Source organism: Rousettus aegyptiacus, unplaced genomic scaffold (genome assembly GCF_014176215.1).
Source record: "Rousettus aegyptiacus isolate mRouAeg1 unplaced genomic scaffold, mRouAeg1.p scaffold_m13_p_1, whole genome shotgun sequence".
NCBI lineage: Eukaryota > Metazoa > Chordata > Mammalia > Chiroptera > Pteropodidae > Rousettus > Rousettus aegyptiacus.
This window is the reverse complement of record NW_023416284.1, coordinates 118,874,369-118,894,159: the sequence shown is the minus strand read 5'-3', so window position 1 is coordinate 118,894,159 and position 19,791 is coordinate 118,874,369. Positions and strand designations below refer to the sequence as shown.

Below are 19,791 nucleotides of genomic sequence, written 5' to 3'. Positions count from 1 at the left end.
GGTATTACTTAATCTATGTTACAGATGAGGCTCAGAAAAGCTAATTAATTTGTTCAAGGTCACATGGTTTATAAGTAGTAGATTTGGGAATTGGACATGACTTTGTCTGACTGAAAGGCCATGCATGAGCTTTTCCCTACACCATGGAAAGTAGGAGCTACTGCCATTATTTTGGTAGGATGCCTCAAAGTTGTGCCAGTTTTTGTTACAGTGCTAGTGACTTGGTGTGGAAAACTATGGTGATGCAGGAGGTACCTACAATCTGCTGCCTCGATTTTGCACATTTGGGGCCAGTGAGGATTCTCCAAGCCACTTCGGGGGGCTGAAGTCTTATGCTTGCTGAATTTAAATTTCTTTTACTATGGCACTGCTATAAAGAAGAAATACAAATGTCATCATCTAGGGATAGAACTGCTAGCCCAGCAAGTATACTGAAGAGAAATGATGAAAGTCAAAACTTTCAACAACCAATTTACCCATTTCCCCTAGTTGAAACTGGCAGCATATAATTTTATTTGATTGAAATTTATGAATCTATGAATCTTATAAACCAATGTAGGCTAAGTCAACAGAATTAAAACATTTTAATACACTACATGTAGCTATATACTGTGACTAAGTTTGGAGACATTTCCTTTTTGTATATGTTTTCATCTATTTCTTTCTTATTTGTCACTTGGAATGGGTTTATTTCAAATTATAAAATCATTTTAAATGCTGTTAACCTAATATCTATCCCTCATTTCATCTCATGAATTTATATTAATTTGGTATAATTATCTTGAGTTCCTTGAAGTGCCTCCATATGAGGAAATTTGTCAAAGGGTAACAAATTATATTTCTAACAGAAGATACTTGATAAACCAAATGAGGTCTCTGAAATGATATACACAGATTTCATAAACAAAGAATCAAAATAGAGACTATTAGAAGGGGCTAACATTAAACTTATTTTAAAATACCTTTTCCCTCATTTCTAGATAGCACATACTCTGAGAGCCCATGCATAGCAGTTAGCATCATTCACTGAGGTCATTGTCCATATATTAGTAGGAAAAAAGAAGCTGCTATTTTTACATTAATTCATAAATTTATATTAACAATATTTACTTACTTAAAATGTTTTTAGCATGCTGTCAATTTTGAGCCACATATATGCCTCCTTGGGGATCTATATTTTCACAGCCACTCAACTGTGATTCCACAGCTACTTCAAAGACCAGGAGACTGATTTTCCTTGGGAGAGGACATGTATAAACTAACATCAATTCATCAATTGCAATTTAGAGTTTGCTTCACATATGCCATTTGACCTTGAAGTACTATGATCTAGGTCAAGGGCTGTTCGTTGGAAAGGTTTCAGCTCTTTCACAAGAACCCAGAATCCATTATTTTGAAAAAGTGACACAAACTTCCCATTTTGGGACTGATTTTCCATTAATATGTCATATATTTTTCATTCTTTATATTAGTATGACATAGCAACATTTGCAATACATTGATCATAAATAAAACTCGTGTACAATTAAGCAACTTGCTACAGTTTTTTTCCTTATTTTCAGAGAACATTGACATTTTAATCTTTAAATCTTTCTTGAATTGTCTATTTTGCCAGGAAATAAACCATAAATATGACCAATCATCTGATAACCTTTAGGGCTATATGGTAAACCTAATACTATCTTTTGAGAGAAAAAGACTGAAGATAAAAGTTGGTGGCTATAAACTTTGCTCTGTTGAGAATATGGAACAAAATAACTCTATACCTGATACATACAAAATTGGAAAAATAGATACAGAGAAAGTGTTAAATATAGATCGGTGTCCAATTGGAAATAACAATGAAGTGGGAGTCCCATGCCCCAAATTCAGCACCTTACCAGCACCTGCTCGTCGGGCCTTGATTGTTTCCTCCTCAGAATCGATAGACCTCACTTCTTCCCACCCTCCTGAAGAGACAGGTATCCCAGAAGCACACATGCCAGCAACCTTGAAAAGAAATCCAGCTTGGGGATTCTCGGCCTTGCTTTCAAACAAATTCAAGATCTCATCTAAGAGGAGCGAAAGTGCCTCCTCTACCACCACAACAGTAACAACCCTTGGGTCAGGAGCAGCAGAAAATGGAAACTGAAAGAAAATATTGGTGTAAGCATAAGAAAGTCTCTTTGCATGACTGACTCAGGTCATTGCAGGCACTGGGCAGCTATGCGAAGGACTGCTTGGATAAAAGACCTTACGCAAGCCTTAGTGGGCCTGGTGGTGTGGAGACTGGTAGCATTTACTGAGGAGAAGCATATTGGCATCTCTGTTGGGTTTTAACCAGATCCACAGGGTTCAGGAAATAAGCTCTCTGCCAGATGACACTATGCTCCTAGCCATTCCTTCTGTTTACGTATCCCCCAAATTACTCTAACTAGTGTCCTTTCTCCTGCTGTGAGCTTATTTCTGGAGAGGGCTAAATAAAGGATTTTTATGACAACAAAATGGCCGTTAGCCCATAGAATGATTTCTTAAAACGTAATTCTTCTCCTTTTGTTCAGTACTATTAAAATTAATGAGATGAGAGTATTATTATATCTTTGATTTCTGAAGAAAAAATATGTTTTGTTTCTTCCTGAAGAAATATTTGAGATTAGGCTTTGTATATATTATACATTTTTATTATGTAGACTTTTTAAAGATAGATTCCCTCTTCCTATTGCTGTATATATTTTCTTAGCAGAGGCAAATATACAAAATTTTTGCTCTGAGTTTTTTTCCTAGTATATATGACACAGTACAATATTAATGGGATGCATACTCCTATTTTATGAAAAAAAAATAGAAACAATATTTTTCTTCTACCATAACTTAGTCTTTTCATTAAAACAAAGAGGTACATGAGATTTTAAATTTATCATTCTTTAGGTAATCATTACTTTTTTTGGATTTTAATACGCAATATTATAAGTAGTACAAATAATGTATATGCATGTACATGCCTTTTACACTTCCTAAAGCATATCTACATGCTTCAAAACAAATCTGAAAGGTGACCAAAATAGGTAGCATTACAAAGGAATCAACCATTTACAGAAACAGACATAGAATATATACCAAGACTCAAATGTCCTGGAAACTAAATTCCTAAATCAGCAACCTAAGGCTTCCCATTCACCACATTTTTATTTTCAAATTAAATTTCAGTACTACTATAACAGCCAGAAAGTACAGATAAAAGTCATTATAACCAAAGGCCAATACTGTTAATTTGAAATACTAATCACATACAATTACTCTGGAAATTATTTTTTTCTCCAAAATCCTAGAAATTAATGCAAAAAAACTGATTTCAATTTACGAATCTCTTACAAGTACACCTTGAAGTAATAATCAATACTGTATTGAATTTCTAAGTTCCATGTAATATCAGTATGTTAAAAAAGGCACAAATACTATACAGTAAACGCCGTATTATTTCCGAACTCTTCCGAAGTACGTTCAAAAGTTGAAAAAAACCTCTACTCATCTAAAACTGATTTGTTTATATAATATTCTCTGCTGTTCACAGTCACATTATAGAAAAAAAAAACAAGGTATAAGTCCACAAAGACGAATATACTGAGTAATTTTAAATAATAACATTGTCTAAATTATAAAATCTTGATGGGATATAAATAAAGGATCTGATTCTCTACGGGGTTACAGACTGAAGACTGTCAGGTGGAAAAAACACATTGCTGCTGTATTGACTGGCTTTATCTGCTTGGTGAGCCATGCTGTATTATAGTAAAGTATTGGCATTTAAGAATCAATGGCAGAACAAACTGGGCAGAAGAGGGTAAATATATTGTCTTCAGTTTATACATGTGTAAACACTATATCCTTTTAGTAAAATCAAGATTCTTAATCTTTATAACCAGTAGTAGAATACACTGTTAATGAAAGGTTATGGGATAACACAAATTCAGGTTCAATGCACTTCTGAGAGATGTTTTCCTTGACTAAACTCAACCCACATGGATCTCTTCACTGTTTTTCATTTCCCTTTAGGTCTTAAAAGAAGAGTTATACATAGGACTTTATTCTGGTATTCTTTGCAAGGTTTATTGATCCCTGCATGCATGCAGGGAGCATAATTTCTTTCATCTAGCAAATATTCTGAACACTGAATATACTAAGCACTACAGTAAAGTGAAAAAGGAACCAGACCACGTCTCTGTCTTGAAGGTTTAAATGATATTATTACTCCCATATTATAGATGAAGAAATTGTGGCTTAGATATAATAACTGACATATCTAGTCAGTGACAGCACAGGAGTTTGACTTAAAAAAATAACAGTATAATCAAAGCTAATCTTGCTTTAGATCTCAACATCTTTAAGTTTGGGAATTAACTTTTACCTAGTATCTAGTACAAGACTGTGTTCTTAGTGATTTGTTATTGAGGCAAATAAGCCTATGCCAAGTAAAATACATAGGCTTCAACAGGCTGAGGTTCTTCACAAGACTCTAGCCTAATTCTACCACGCCTTGATCTCAGAACACGTTTATGGAGATGTTAATGGACAGTTTAGAATAAAAGGGATCCTGATCAAATATATTCAGGATACAATGCATAGTGTATTATTTTCTACAACATTCACAATGTACCTTAACATTAAAAGTGGTGAGAAGTCCTGCATTAAGGAAATTTTTAGCTAAAGTTAGCACTGGCCAAACATATTTAAGCACAAACATTTATTATTGGTGGCACACTAAACCTATTACTGCCTTGCAGAGATACTGGTTGGAAAAATTCTTCATTATGAATATGGTTTATTTTGATTTGCTAAGAGTTGATGTTCAGGACCTTGTAGTTTTGGGGGGCAGTTTCTGTAATAATAGGCACCGTTCCACACCCTGTTCTGTCACTGGGATATCTGTGATTCTGCTGTCACAAGGCACCAGCTGAGCTATCTTTCTTGACCCACATGGATATGCTTCTGTATCAAGGTCTTCTATTTATTTAGTTCTCCATAATCACATTGAAGCAACTGTCTTGAAGGATTCTAAGATACAAACAAACAAACAAACATAGATACATTGTCCAAATGACCTATTCCAGGAAATTCTAACTGTATATATATATATATATATATATCTAGGCTCAGAATAAACCAGTAGTCAAACTACAACTAAAGGAATATGTGGAACAATGGTAACATTAAAAAATGCAAGGTTAGTTCTAAAGACATGAGAATGAATGACATATTATGATTTGGGAAAGTAATATATTTAATTCAATTCTTTTTCCAGGATTGAGAGCTTCTTTCACACTTGCAATTTCTTGAGTCATAAGGCTGTAACCTATCATGTATCAGGATTGATAGGTTTTCCACAACGATGTGTTGGATACTAGAAGGAACTCTGGCTCTAAAATGTCTAGCCTGAGAAATTTTAAAACGTAAAAACAACAACAACAACAAAACCTCAAAGAATTTGATGCTATCAAGGGGCTCTGCATCCAAAAATCACTTTGAAATTCAATCACTCTGAAATTCTGAAATACAGGCATGGGAATTATTGTTTTCAAGTTGTACTAATGAAATCCTTTTTAATGATATAAATGAATATGGATACCCTATGAGATATCTTTATCAATATGGATACCCTATGAGATATCTTTATCTCCCAGTGTGTTAGAAGACAAGCATGGGTGAAAGAGATCTTTTAAGAATTTGTTAGTACCACTTGCCTTAATCTGTGTTATCTTCCAAACTAGAGTCCTAGGTCTCACAGACCCTGATCCAATCACATGGAGAAACTGAGGTAATATTGGGTATAGAATAAAGGAGACCAGAGCAGAAAATATGCCAAAATGTCAGATAGTGGCAGGATATGGGTCATGGTGAAGGAGAGAATATTTCGGAGAAGATCTTGTTAAGTAAATTATGGAAAAAGATGATTGTACTAAGAAGATTGAAGAGGAAAAGAAAAGGTAAGTTGGTATTATGGATGGTGATTACTTTGTAAAACTAATTCACCTACCATGGGATATTTCCTACAGGAGATCTAGCAAAGTAAGATAATTTGAAATCAAGAGCTTTTCATAGTGCTGAGATATTTAAAGGATATTAGAAACCATGTCAAAAGAAAAAGGAATCCAATAGATAAAGCCAAAATATTGGCTCTCTGAGTGCCATTTCTTAGCACTGTCTGTTCTTTGTATCTTAAGTCACTGATTACAGAGGACTGAAAAGGCTTTTGAGCTTGAAATTAGATAGAGAAGGTATTGCAGAATGAAGTATCTCTGACCAAGGGTCAAATTTTGTTAATTTTTTTGTTTGGGAATTAAACATGAGGTAGGCAATATAAATTCAGCTTACAAAATTTACCTAAGGAACGGAAAGAGATTCAATTTCTTAGACGAGATGTATCATTTTTTTTTTTTTTTCAATCAGGGTTGAGGCAGAAACAAGGTTTCTCATTTATCTGAGCTGTATGAAGTTTAATATGAATCTTCCTTTCATGGTGGGGGAAGTACTCTGAGAGTCATGGCCTTATGCACTGACATCAGTTCCAATTACCTGCCTCTTACAAGGGCAAAACTGCATCTCATGTCCCTGTCTTATTTTATAACCCAACCCTAGACAAGTCTTGATTCAACCTAGGTATTGCTGAAATATAACTTCCTATATTTAGTGATTTGTTTTTTCATTTCATTTCTGGCACTTGGAGATCTCTCTCAACTCTTAACTATCACAAACATATTTTTATGCAATAAATATAAGAATATAGAACAGAATTTTTATGAGCACATGACATTCCTTTAACTAGTGCCTTGTAACCAAAAAATTAAGCTAGATTCCAACTTTTATATTACACTGTTATAATAAAAAAAATGTTTACCTATATCCATCATAAAGTGTTTATTCTACCAAGACACTCTTTGAGATGCAATCATGTTCCATAAACTAAATACAAATAGGTATATGAGATGTAAGGATTCTAACTGTTAATAAATTTGACAGTTTATTCATCAATTGGTCTACAAACAATTTTTTACATGGTTTCAATTCCAAACATCTAAATTGAGTTTGAGCAATTTCGATCACTATTCCAACTCTCCTAATCAATGAATAATACAAGGTCTTTGATGATGATGCTTAATTTACCTCATAGTTTCCCAAAGGTTCTTAATCTCTAACCAGACTCATGGTTTCTCAAAGAAACTCTTCTCTCTGAAGCACTTAGAGTTTTGAGGAGATTACACCAATTAAATTTTCAGTTCTTTCCTTCCTCATCATTCAGTTATCATTCAGTTCTCCCTAAATTATTTTTTTCACTATTGTTGATGTTACTGATGTTGTTTGTAATCCACACTAGTATTTCTTCTGTGGACAACTTAATTTTTTCTCTTTCATGAAAATGTATACTGTTATTGTCTCGTGGTAGTAATATTGTAGTTCTTTTTTATAGTTCAAAGAATTAATGTCCAAATTACTAAAAATAACTAAAAAAAAACCAGATTTCTGAGAACATAGTAGTAAGCTGTAATCACACAAAAAAACAAAGTAAATTATTTCTTGTCATTCTATGAAGAGGTACCTATTGATTGAAGTACTTTGCCCAAATGCTTGATTTATTAAATCAATAAACTAAAGGGATGTACCAAGAATTAGAAAAATTACCCATTTTCAAATTCAGTTACCCTCAATATACTTTTGGATATATCTTTTCTACGTATTCAATATATAATTTATTAGTTTCTTTTTTTTTCTGATTTGTTCCATAAATTTAAAAAAATAGAGAAAAATCCAACAGTATACAATGTAATCCAACAACTACATTTCTATGTATGTAACTACAAGCTATCACTTTATAAAGTATAAATGCAGATACATGTCTATACTTAAACTTACGATTAATTTCCTTCGGGAAAAGACATAAACATGCAAATATTAAAAATAAAATTAAATAGTTCAGGAGAACAACAGAAGAGGAAGTAAAATTTGGCCTTAGTTTTAAATCACAGCTAGAGATAGGAGAGCATTTAAAGAATAACAAATGTTGGAGAGGAGGCGTAAAAAAAAGGAACCCTCATACACTGCTGATGGGACTGCAAATTGGTACAGCCACTATGGAACACAGTATGGAAGAATTGATCTACCATATAATCCAGCAATCCCTCTACTGGGTATTTACCCCAAAGACTATATCTAAAAAGAGATTTGCACACTGATGTTCATAGCAGCATTATTCACAGTGACCAAGACATAAAAGCAACCGAAGTGTCCTACAATAGATGACTGGATAAGAAAGCTGTGGTACATATATACAATGGACTATTGCTTAGCCATAAGAAGAGATGAAATACTGCCATTTGTGACAACATGGATGGACCTCGAGATAATCATGCTAAATGAAATAAGCCAGACAGAAAAAGTTGAAAATCACATGATATCATTAATATGTGGGATATAAAACTAAAAGCAACAAATGAACAGGACAAACAAATGGAGAGTCATGGACATGGACAATAGATTAGTGGTTACCAGAGGGGAGGTAGATGGCAATGAAAGGTAGATGGGATGATAGTGACAGAAAGAAATCTCACTCTGGGAGGTAAACACACAGTGTAAATATATGTATGCCTTACTGTTAAAAAAAATGTAAAGAATAGCAAATTCAAACAATAAAGACAGAAAAGTACACAGTATGCATGAAGGGCAGGGAATAACTGGTAATCGACTGGAGAGCAGTGTTAGAGAACGTGAGTCTGTACACTTTATAACTGGAGCTACATTGAGCACTAAAGGGCTTGAAGTTTTAGATTTCATTTTTATGAAATGACCCAATGTACATGACCATTACCACTGACCAAACTGGAATGACCAAGTATTAGGACGGTAATAATTCCTCACATTTGTATAATACTCTAGACTCTGAGAATTACTTTCCCACCTACTGTCTCAACTTTCAGTTCCTGTTCCAAACATTTGCAAGGTCACTCTTCTGTTTCTCAATCCCTCCCTCATGGAAGCCCATAAGCACTAGTCATCTGGTGCAGAATTTACATCACCTCCTAGTCAGTCAGAAAATTAATGCAAAGTACCTGGGTCGGAGTTCTAAAATATCCCTGGATATATATGACTCCTTATTCTGTCCCACACACCAAAACTGAGTCATTTTGAAGATATACTGAATTATTTTGGATGTTTTTTCCAGTCAAATGTGTCTCCATATAAATAAGAAACTTTTTTTTTTCATGAAAAGCTCCTATGATGATACAAAATAAAAATTCTCATGGAAGGACCAGCATTTCCTAATTTATAAAGGGTCAGGGATTTGGAAAAGTCCTAGAAGACTAGCAAATTCATAATCTTGATTACATGCTGAAATTACCGGAAAAGAGCCAAGAGAGAGAGAAAAAAAAAAAAAAAAAAGGAGGGAGGGTGGGAGGCAGTGAGATCTGCATGGATTAAATCAGAAGCCCTTTTGGTGCTATACTTAATTTTTATAAACTCTCAAGGAAATTTGAAAGTACATCCAAGAATGGAGATCACTGATAAAATCCATCCCTCTCATTGGGTGGCCCAGAGTAATCCAGTTTTTGAGAGAACTGGGATTAAAACTGTTCCTTTGATCAGTAATTTCTAGGACCCCTTTCTTCTACAAACCATAAGTTTACTGTTCCCAAAACAATATGTATCTGCAGCATATCTCATTGTTCATGCCAGTCTCTCTGACTAGAACGCAACACTGGTTCTTCCTGCCCGAATTCTACCCCAGCTCCAACATGAAACCTTGGCATTTCAGCTTTCCTCCTAGTTCTTATATATCATCTGTACGTCCTATTTGGTCTCATAGAAATAAAAGTATATATGGAGCACTTGCTGTGTATAAAGTACAGGTACACAGAACCACAGCACATTATTTTATTTAATTTTTACAATGACTCCAATGGGATATGTACAAGTCTTATTACTAGTTCCTGAAACAATGGAACCTGAAGCTTACAGAGGTTAAAAAACATGTCCAATGTGTTCAGTCTCTGGTTATGCCTAAAACCATCTGTGCCTTCATAATCACATATATCAATCATCTTCATAAAGTAACTACTCAATAAGAAGCTTGATGATCTTATGTTTTTCACAGATGAAAAACTATGGGGACAAATGCCAACATTAGTATTTATTTATCATGTATGCATACAAACACATAAAAGCCTTGGTCTCTTTCTTCCTATGAATATTATTATGGACTAAATTGTACTCTCTCCCCTCCAGTTAATATGTTGAAGTCCTCATTCCAGAATGTAACCATATTTGGAGAAAGGATCTTTAAAGGGACAATTAAATCAAGATGAGGTCAGTAAGATGGTCCCTAACCCAGTATGACTTGTATCCTTATAAGAAGAAGAAATTTGAACACACACAGAGGAAAGGCAATGTGAAGACTCAGGAAGAAGACAGACATCTGTGAGCCAAGAAAAGAGGCCGGGAACATATTCTTCCTTCATAGCCTTCGGAAGGATGCAAACCTGCCAACATCTTGATGTTGAAGTTCTAGCCTCCAGAATTTTGAGAAAGTAAATTTGTTGTTTAAGTGATCCAGTTTGTGGTACCTTGTTATGGCAGCCTTATGAAAACTAATACAACTATTATGTCATCTCACACACACCAGGCTCAGAAGAATTTACTGGAGTTAGAATTAGATCTGCCCTTCAGTATGGAATAGGTGTTTTTAAAAAGACCCAAGTGCAGAAGTTCAGCTCAGTAGGTAGAACAAGGCACTCGAAGAAGACAGTTACAGGCAATAACTATTAAAACCAGAATAGTCATGCGAATCAGAGATGCCCCATAATGCGTGGAGAAGAATGATACAGGAGATAATACCTGGATTTCCAGTATGGCAGCTGGCATCAGGGTTGTCAGTATGTAGGAATCCAGCTTCTAACTCCTGGATGGGGATTAGTGAGGGCAAAGTAGAGTTTTAGTTCTAAAGGGACTTGGGTGACAGAATTGGACTCACTCACAAGGATCCAGGGACATAGATCTAATAACCAAAACAAGGCACAAATCTGGGGCCTGTTCACAGAATATATTAGAAGCCAGATTGCTAGGACTGGGCCTAGACAACAGACTGGCAAGTAGCAGGACTGAGCAAACACTATTCCTCAGAGGGTCTGGCTAGAGCAGGGGACAGGATGAGTCTCAAGTTCTTCCAGCTGCAAGGAGAAAATGGCTCCAGGAGCAGGGAATCTGGCAGACCTTAATACCCACAATGTTTCTTCTCTGTTCAATAACGTGTGAAAGGACAGATTTTTGTTTGATTCCGAAGTCCCTCTGAGGTGTAAGATTCTGTTAGTCTGTTAAATTGAACCAAAAGTAAGGACAGCCTTTTCATTCACAGGATAAAATGGGTCAAAAACACTGCAGTATGATTTTGCATTTTAAAAAGACACTGAAGAACAACTTACTAAGATAAAATAGGTAGCACTGAAATCTTCAATATCAAATATTTTTCTAAATGCGCTTTGAAGCATACTTGTTTCCCTTAAAATGATATTTAGTTATACATTTTCTAAAACATTATATATTAAAATTGGAAGCATATATTACATGTAAAATCACATGATTATTTTTGAAAATGCAGTCCAGATTTTAATTTAGTTTCTCCTGATTCAAAAATAGAAATCTCTTTCAGATGTAACTAAATGACTAATATTTCTAGCTATGGATTAATTTGGGAGAAATATTATTGGGCATAATCATGTTAGATTTACAGGCTTAATTTCTTTTCTTTTTATAGAACTTCTTTTTAGTCATAATTCCTGTTTTAGAATCAAGGAGATTTTTTTAGTCATTTATAAATTAGGCAGAAATTGTAACTCTGGACAAAGTCATCTTCTCACCATGATGATTTCCAAAATTTTCTTAATGCATATTCTTAGAAATTAGAAATTAGCATGGTAGCTCAGACCACACACACACACACACACACACACACACACAGTTATTTATGTCCTCTCAATCTCTTCCTAAATTTTAAATCGTATAGAACAGCTAATGTCCATTGCATATCCACTGTAAGAAGTCAGTTCTCAGACCACCTCTAAGGCATTTAAATTGAAACATCTAACACCCTAAATCATGCCTCTTTCTGTAGTTTGAATGAATTAAATTTAATCTTTCCCTCAGCAATACAAAACAGTCTCTCGCTCTCGTTTTTTATGTCTATTCTCATCTCTGTCCTTGTAATATCAATGAAAATCCGGCCAGATAGAACTGTTGGGTATTGTGCTAAAGGTCAATTTACCAAATGCTGGTCCAGCAATCTCTTTCCTCTTCATAGATTAAGAGAGCAAATTAAAGAAGAAACTTGGTTAAAGGTTAAAAAGTGGGGGTAGCCTCTGTGTGAAATGGGCCAAGGATGTACATGACAAAAGGACAAAAGAAATTAGGTACACTCTTCTGAGAGAGCGGCCAAGGTCAGAGACTATGCTCCAATCTATATATTCTCAAAGCCTAGTAATTGCCTGTCATATAGTAGGAATTCAATGAAAGAATAATTAACGCATGAAAGGTAAAAGAGAAGCCAATGCTGTTACAGTTTCATATGGATCCATTGCTGTTTTGAGGTTCTGATGGCTAAGGTGCCAATTATGAAAGATATCAAAACTGGTTACTTACTTTAATAAAGGGAATGTTAAATAGCATTTTTTGTTTTCATATTTTAAAAGATAAATTAATGCATGCACATAATGAAAACTAAAATAAATATGGCCTTGAGATGTAGTTATAATAATTCATTTTCCCTCACGTCCCTTCTGCTCATACTATCAAGTCCATTTCCCAATCTCATTTTTAAATATTTATTTCCTTAGTTCTTCTAATGGAGAGTACTCTAATTTTTAAATAATTTACCTCTATACATTGACTGGTTTATTTGGGATGTTAACCACTGGTTTTTAATTTTAAGATATTATCTACAGTTAAAACCGATTAAAGAAGAAGCTTTAGCTCACTTTATTTACTTCCTTTTGTTTTCAAAAGCCAAAAGTTTTACTTCTTCTTTTACATTTCTACATTTAAATCTTCCATTAATTGCCCGAAGATCTGAGCAGGATATTTTAACTCTTGAACATTTTAAATGAGAATATTCGTGTGCTTAGCAGCTCCACCTCTCCCAATCTTTTCATCTCTTATATCAGTCAGTTTCCATTTATTTTGACATGGACAAAATAGTTATATTCAATTGTGTAAACAAATATAAGTATTCAACATGAAAGGCTTTTTTCTAAAAATTGAAACCAGTAAGTACATTACTATTTTATTACATGTAAATACTCTGGAACAAAGTAAAAAACGATGATGTGAAGAAGTTAAATTTCTGTTTCTAGAGATGAACTGTCAGGTTTCCTGTTAGCTTAGAAGACAATTTACCTAGTTAACAGTCAATGGGGCTGGTATCCAATAATAAAATAATGTCACATTTTTTCTTTGCTTCATATGTGAGCCATGATTTTCCTTAAGTTTTTTTCCTCCCTCAGTGATTAGTGGTTCTTTATTGGTGAAAAGGACGCAGCCTTTCGTTACCAGGTTGATGATGTCATGTAACTCAGTCATTATATATTTCCCGGAATCCGTAGCATTCTTGTTAATATAAAGATATTCTTTTTTGGAGCCTCCTGGAAATGACTTTCAGTTTTAATCTGGACAGATTGTTTTCTGCACATGATGTCATTCAGGGATTTCTTTGTATTGAATTCCCAGATTAGCTATACTATTTCTTCTTTCTCATTTGCTCTACTTTTTTATTTTTCTCAGTTTCCTGAGTACATACATCTTTAAATAATTTTCTCAGAAGGAAACTGCAAAGTAGGTTTTCTGAGAACTTGGAGTTGATTGATGGTTTCCATGTGCATAGAAGTGTAGTTTCAAAAGAGTTTTGCTCTGAACTTTGAAGGCACTGATCAGTGGTAGTCTAGCATCCACTGCTGATAAGAAGTGTAAAGGCTGTTTAACTCTTACTGTTTTGTATATGACTTGGCTTATTTTTTTTTAATTCCAAAAGCTTACAGATTTTTCCTTTTTTTTTTTCCTGGCATCTTTAACTTCCATATTTTATAATTTTTGATCTCTGGACTCATCCTTTGAACATTCCCAGGATTGTATAGCTAGCTTTCTTAGGTCAGTTTCATGATTGCCTCTTTCTGTACCCAAAGCAGTTTATAGGCTTTATATTAATTTTTATTTTTATGTCTCAGATCAGGTTATTTTAATTCCTGGTTAGGATAATTAACTCACCTGCAGACAAGTTTGTGATTTTGAGTCTACTCATACAGTCTTGTATTTTGTCCAAATATTTCCAATTAAGCACTTTGAAGCTATAGGTTTTGGTACCCAGAGCTTTCCCTTAAAGCTTGGTTAATAACCTTAATAATTCAAAAAATATTTTACAAAGAGTATCAGTGTGTTAGGGTAGGAGAGGTGCCCTGGGGTTGGGGTTAGGCAAATAAGGATGTACCAAACTTAACTAAGAGTTAGCATTCTGTTCTGTTTGTTTTTAAAACAAACTTCTGCTCTCGAATTATCTCTTATTTCTAGTATCAATGTGTCTCCCTGTTTATGTAGATTTTTTAAAATTCATTCTGCTGGTATTCTTCATATTTTGTGTCCTTTCTTGTTCATTCATTTTAAAGACTGAGTACTGGCTGAATTTGTGTGTGTAGCTGTTGAGAGTCTCCATGTTGGTCTTTTTAGCCTCAGCGCCCTGGTGGACGCTAACACTGTCTCTAACATCTATGAACGAATGGAGCTTGTGAGCTTTCAGCCTTCGCTTTAGGATGAATATGGTGTGGAGTGCAGGATTTAGTTCCTAAGGGTCGGGGGTCCCAGAACAGGGAGCACTGACTTCACTATCTCTGAGTTTTGCTCAGGCAGTTCACTGGATTTCTTCTTTTTACCTGGGAATTAAATATTGGGCTGCTTTTGCCGTGTATAAGGGACTAAAGAGAAAGAGACAGTGGTAAAAAGAGGGTAAAAGAGTAATGTGGCTGTTGGTTCTATTAACAAACACTGAACTAATCTGTTAAACTGAAGCTCTCCTCACTTATTGCTCCACTGAAGTTGATGTCTGAGCTTGAAGTCACTGTAAAGTGCCTCACATCAGGTGAACTTCTCCTCCACCGCCAATAAAAATTGATATCAGGGCAGGAACTATGGCTATCTGTATACCTATCTATAGCTATTTGTGTATATGTATGAATTTATTTACTTAATCACTGTACCTCTAGGACTTAGTAAAATGTACCTGGAACATAAAAGGTTCTTATAGATATTTTGTTAAATATGTATGTCATGCAATATTCATGGAACCTCACACACAGATTAATATAGGAATAAATAAATGGCGGCCAAAATGTTAAATCTTAAACCCTCTAAATGTTACAGAAAAAAAACACTAAAACTATGAAAAAGATATAAAATGCATTCTTTGCTTTCAAGAAACAGAAGTAAATCAACAACTTCTGGTAAAAATTAAAAGTTCAATGTGAATGAAGAGTAACCACTGTACTGCTGGAGCCCAAAATGGATATTCCCAATACTTTTAGTTTAATGACTAAAGAATAATATAAAGCATTACATGAACAAATTACCTTTGAACCTGATCGTTGCAAAGGTTTCCAACTCTTGTGTCTGATTCCCTAATGTTTAAGTTGTCAGGTACCCAAACTTAATAGTCAATAGTTAACATTGCCCACAACCTACACTTTGGTCCCCTGAAACAGCCTTTGTCTTTAGGAAGAGAATTCACACCTGTTATTAAGGGTCTTCAGTCTCTCTTTTCAACCACTCATTGTTTGATATTCTTGCAGATATAATTTCTTACAAGCAATCCAGATACCACATGCTCCTAAAAGGACTGCTAAGCACTGCTTGGCAGTAAGTTACAAACCAGTTAGCTCTTGCTATACAGGGTGATCTCAAAAGCCACTCATGGAGTCCTTTAAAAGTTCAAAGGCATAATTACCTTGTGTTGTATTTTCTTGGTTTATGCAAAATCAGCAAGGGTGAGAGGATTAAAAAGAAGGATGCCTTGTTATCCAATGCCAGACTCTTCTTCCAGCAGTTCTGTCTGAGAATTTATACTTTTGAGTTCCTTGTAATTCTACGTGGCTTACTCCCCTGATCAAACAGCAATGCTTCTATGTTTCTTCTCACAGCTGGCACCATTTCTTTCTCTCCACTATGTTGGCCCCATCTTGTCTCTTTGTTTATTTTTAAGCCTCTTTATTCAATTCCTTGGAGGTACAAATTTTCACTAGACTTTCTCCCAATGAATTAATTATATATTTCATTTAAAATTCAATTGTTATCTTGTAAGCAAGATTTAGTTCACTGTTTTTCTTCTGCATAGAAAGATTCACATTAGTTAATTTTTATAAATTAAGAGTCAATAGATGCCCAACTTTTCCCAACTGGCAAAAGAGATATGAACAGCATTCATTTTAAAACATATAATAGTTGACCTCAATTTTTAGATAAGTCCACTAGATAGAGCTCATTGTTAATCTTTGTGTGGGTGTTATATGCGTAAGTGGAATTACTGTATATGTCAAAGATTATATTGAATATAAATGCTGGACGGTCTTCCAGATGCCATTTAATCAGGTTATTCTTTTTTATTAAATGATTAGATACATAGCAAAATTGTGTCAACATATATTGAAGACACGTCTCTCTGAAGCATTTATTAAATTGTATTTCATTGGGTAATTATTCTTAATTGCTTAATTCTCTCAACAGAATGCGAGCTACATGACAGCATGAAACATACTTATCTTTTTTTAAACCTCAGTTTATCCACTGGAAGTGCTAAATATATATTTGCTAATAAATATACAAACTCAGCATAAGAATATCAATTACAAAATAGTATACATATATTAAGTAGTTACTCTACGTCAGTGCTATAGTCCGAGTGTTTGTGCTGCCCCCCTAAATTTATAAATTGAAATCCTAACCCCAAAGATGATGGTATTAGGAGGTGGGGCCTTTGAGATGTGCTTAGGTTTTGAGAGTGAAGCCTTCATACATGAGATTAGTATTCTTAAAAAAGAGACCCTAAAGAGCTCCCTAGCTCCTTCCACCATATGAGGAAACAGAATGAAGGTGCCAGCCATGAACCAGGAAGAGGGCCTTCAACAGAATTTGACTGTGTTGGAAACCCTGGTCTTGAACTTCCTAGCCTGCAGAATGATGGAAATTATATTTCTGTTCATAAATTACCCAGAGTGTGGCATTTTGTTATAACAGCATAAACAGACTAAGAGAGCCAGGCATTGTGTTAAATGTTTAATTTATGTGTGTAGCTGATACATTGAATAAGTGAATGCATGGCATATAGAGTAAAAACGCAATTTTAACTTGCCTCCCACTGCTCTTTAAATTTTATCCCATGGGAATACTTTTCCTGACTCTGAAACTCACAATATGGCATCCACTCTCTCCTAAGAAATCTCTTCCCCTTCTCACCCCATTGGAGCCATAAAATATAACATTTTAAATCTTTTCTTTTTATGTTGTATATATGAGTGATTATCTTACACTCATTGTGATGAGAGATATCTGTGGTATAGGAGCCACAGACAAAATCAATACAGGAAGAATGCTGTAGCGTCCTATTTTATATGCATCATCTCATTCAAACCACCTGCAACCTTATGAAGTAGGTAGTCTCATTTCCGTTGTGCAATAAGAAAAGTGAGATTTATGGAGGTTAATTAACTTGTGAAGGGTCAAGGGTGCTAGAGATTATCATGGCTGGTTCCCAAGCTAACCCTTATTAGGCAATGATGGTAAGTCATTAACAGACATTACTGATTAATAAAAAGTATGTTCTTCAGTGTTTCATTTTGTAAATGTTGAGTCAAAATTTATTAAAATATCAGAACTGACCAACTAATTTGGGGTAAGTTCAAGACATTTATTGAGATTAATTAAAAGAGAAAACAGGGTGTTTGTATTAGATAGTGGCATGTGTGTTGCCCCTGTACTCCCAAATGAAGAGATTTAACCCTAAATTCAGAGCTATGTATATCCTGAGTGGTCACCACAGTCCCCAGAATGATAATTCCCAGAGAGGGAAGACAATATGCAGAGGCAATACGGTCGCTTTAAAGCGGCTCCATCACTTCAATTACCTGTGCCACTAGTCATGTTTCCTTTCATAATCTGTTGTTATTGTAAATAATTCTGAGATTCAATTCTGTCTGATACTATGCTTATTGTAAAGAGTCCTTTAAGTAATAATAAAAATATATCTATATTTATATATGTATATCTACATACATATACATACACACATATCTGTCAAGTGTTATCTGCACACCAGTTGAGCACATTCATTACTTAACACTTTATTACTTCCAGAAGGGAAAATTATTGTTTACAAGATTATTAGGGCACAAAAGGCAGCAAGAGTCTACTCATCACCTGCCTTTTAAAAAGTCCATAAACAATATGCATAAACACAGGCAAATTGACTTACAAGTCAAACATCAGTCATCAGAAGGATTACATTTAATCAATGTAGTATAGTCATTTTCTTATTTCAAACTAAATTAGAAACTCTACCATCTGTAATATCTATTAATGCCTTTACTACTAAATCCCACCATTACCTATCTCGGGAATCAGCCATAATAACCTCCAGCACTCTGTGACCCTGCAAAAGCTACTTAACTCCTAATATAGATAGACGATAGATGATAGATAGATAGATAGATAGATCGATCGATCGATAGATAGATGATAGATAGATAGATAATGAAAGAAAGAAAGAAAGAAAGAAAGAAAGAAAGAAAGAAAGAAAGAAAGACAGAAAGAGAGAGAGAGAGAGAGAGAGAGAGAGAGAGAGAGACAGAGACAGAGACAGGGAAATCGTTGGGGTGGGGGCGGGGGGGGGGGAGGAGAGAGGGAGAGAGAGGGCACACCTGAGTACAGTTTGGAGATAGAAAAGGTAAGAAAACAAAGTGAATTTTTATAAAATTTATAATATTTAGTATATAATTTAGAAATTATACAGCAAGCCAAAAACTATGAAAATAGTCAACCCAGAATATAAATCAAGAAACATAGAAGGACCCTGACACTGCAACGAGGATGATGCCCCCCCCCCACTGAATACAGGGCCATAGTCAGTTCAAATCCGAGTGAATCTTCGAAACAAACATAATTTTAATATCAAACTTAAGTATTTTCTAAACCAGCGTTATCTAAAGGAACTTTTTGTGATGATTGCTCTTGAGCGCTTGCAATGTGGCTAGCGCAACTGGGAAACTGAATTTTTAAGTTTCTTTTATTTTAATTAATTTCAATTTAAATAGCTATGTGAAGCTATGGTATTGTAGAGTGAAGATTTGGGGGGGGGGGGCGGCGAGGAGGCAGCCTATCACACAATGTTCCAAAATCTTTTAGAAAGTAATAGGTAAAACGAACTTCACTTTCCAAAGTTACTATCCAAAACACAATATATAACATCTGCATGATATAATCTTTGTGAAATAATTTCTTTACAAGTTGTAATATTCATCTGAAACTTGTAAAATGCTAACTCTGTGACTGGAGTATCACACCTCTTAAGTTTAAAAAGAAGTGCATTACCCTTTATCAGGCATAGTTTTGGTTTTCTAGAAGAGAAGCTATTTTTTTTCCCCAAAATAAATCCGCCCCTAAATAATAACTTTAAAACACAAGACATTACTGAATTTCCCAGAATGACGGAAACCAAAATCATTAAAAACTTTTATAACCCAAAAT

General features: G+C 34.6%; 1 protein-coding gene across 49 annotated transcripts in view; it reads right to left on the bottom strand.

The window, feature by feature from the left end:
• RIMS1 (regulating synaptic membrane exocytosis 1) overlaps positions 1 to 19,791 on the bottom strand; it is a 414,008-nt gene that overhangs the window by 163,180 nt on the left and 231,037 nt on the right. The gene's annotated exons all lie outside the window — the stretch shown is intronic.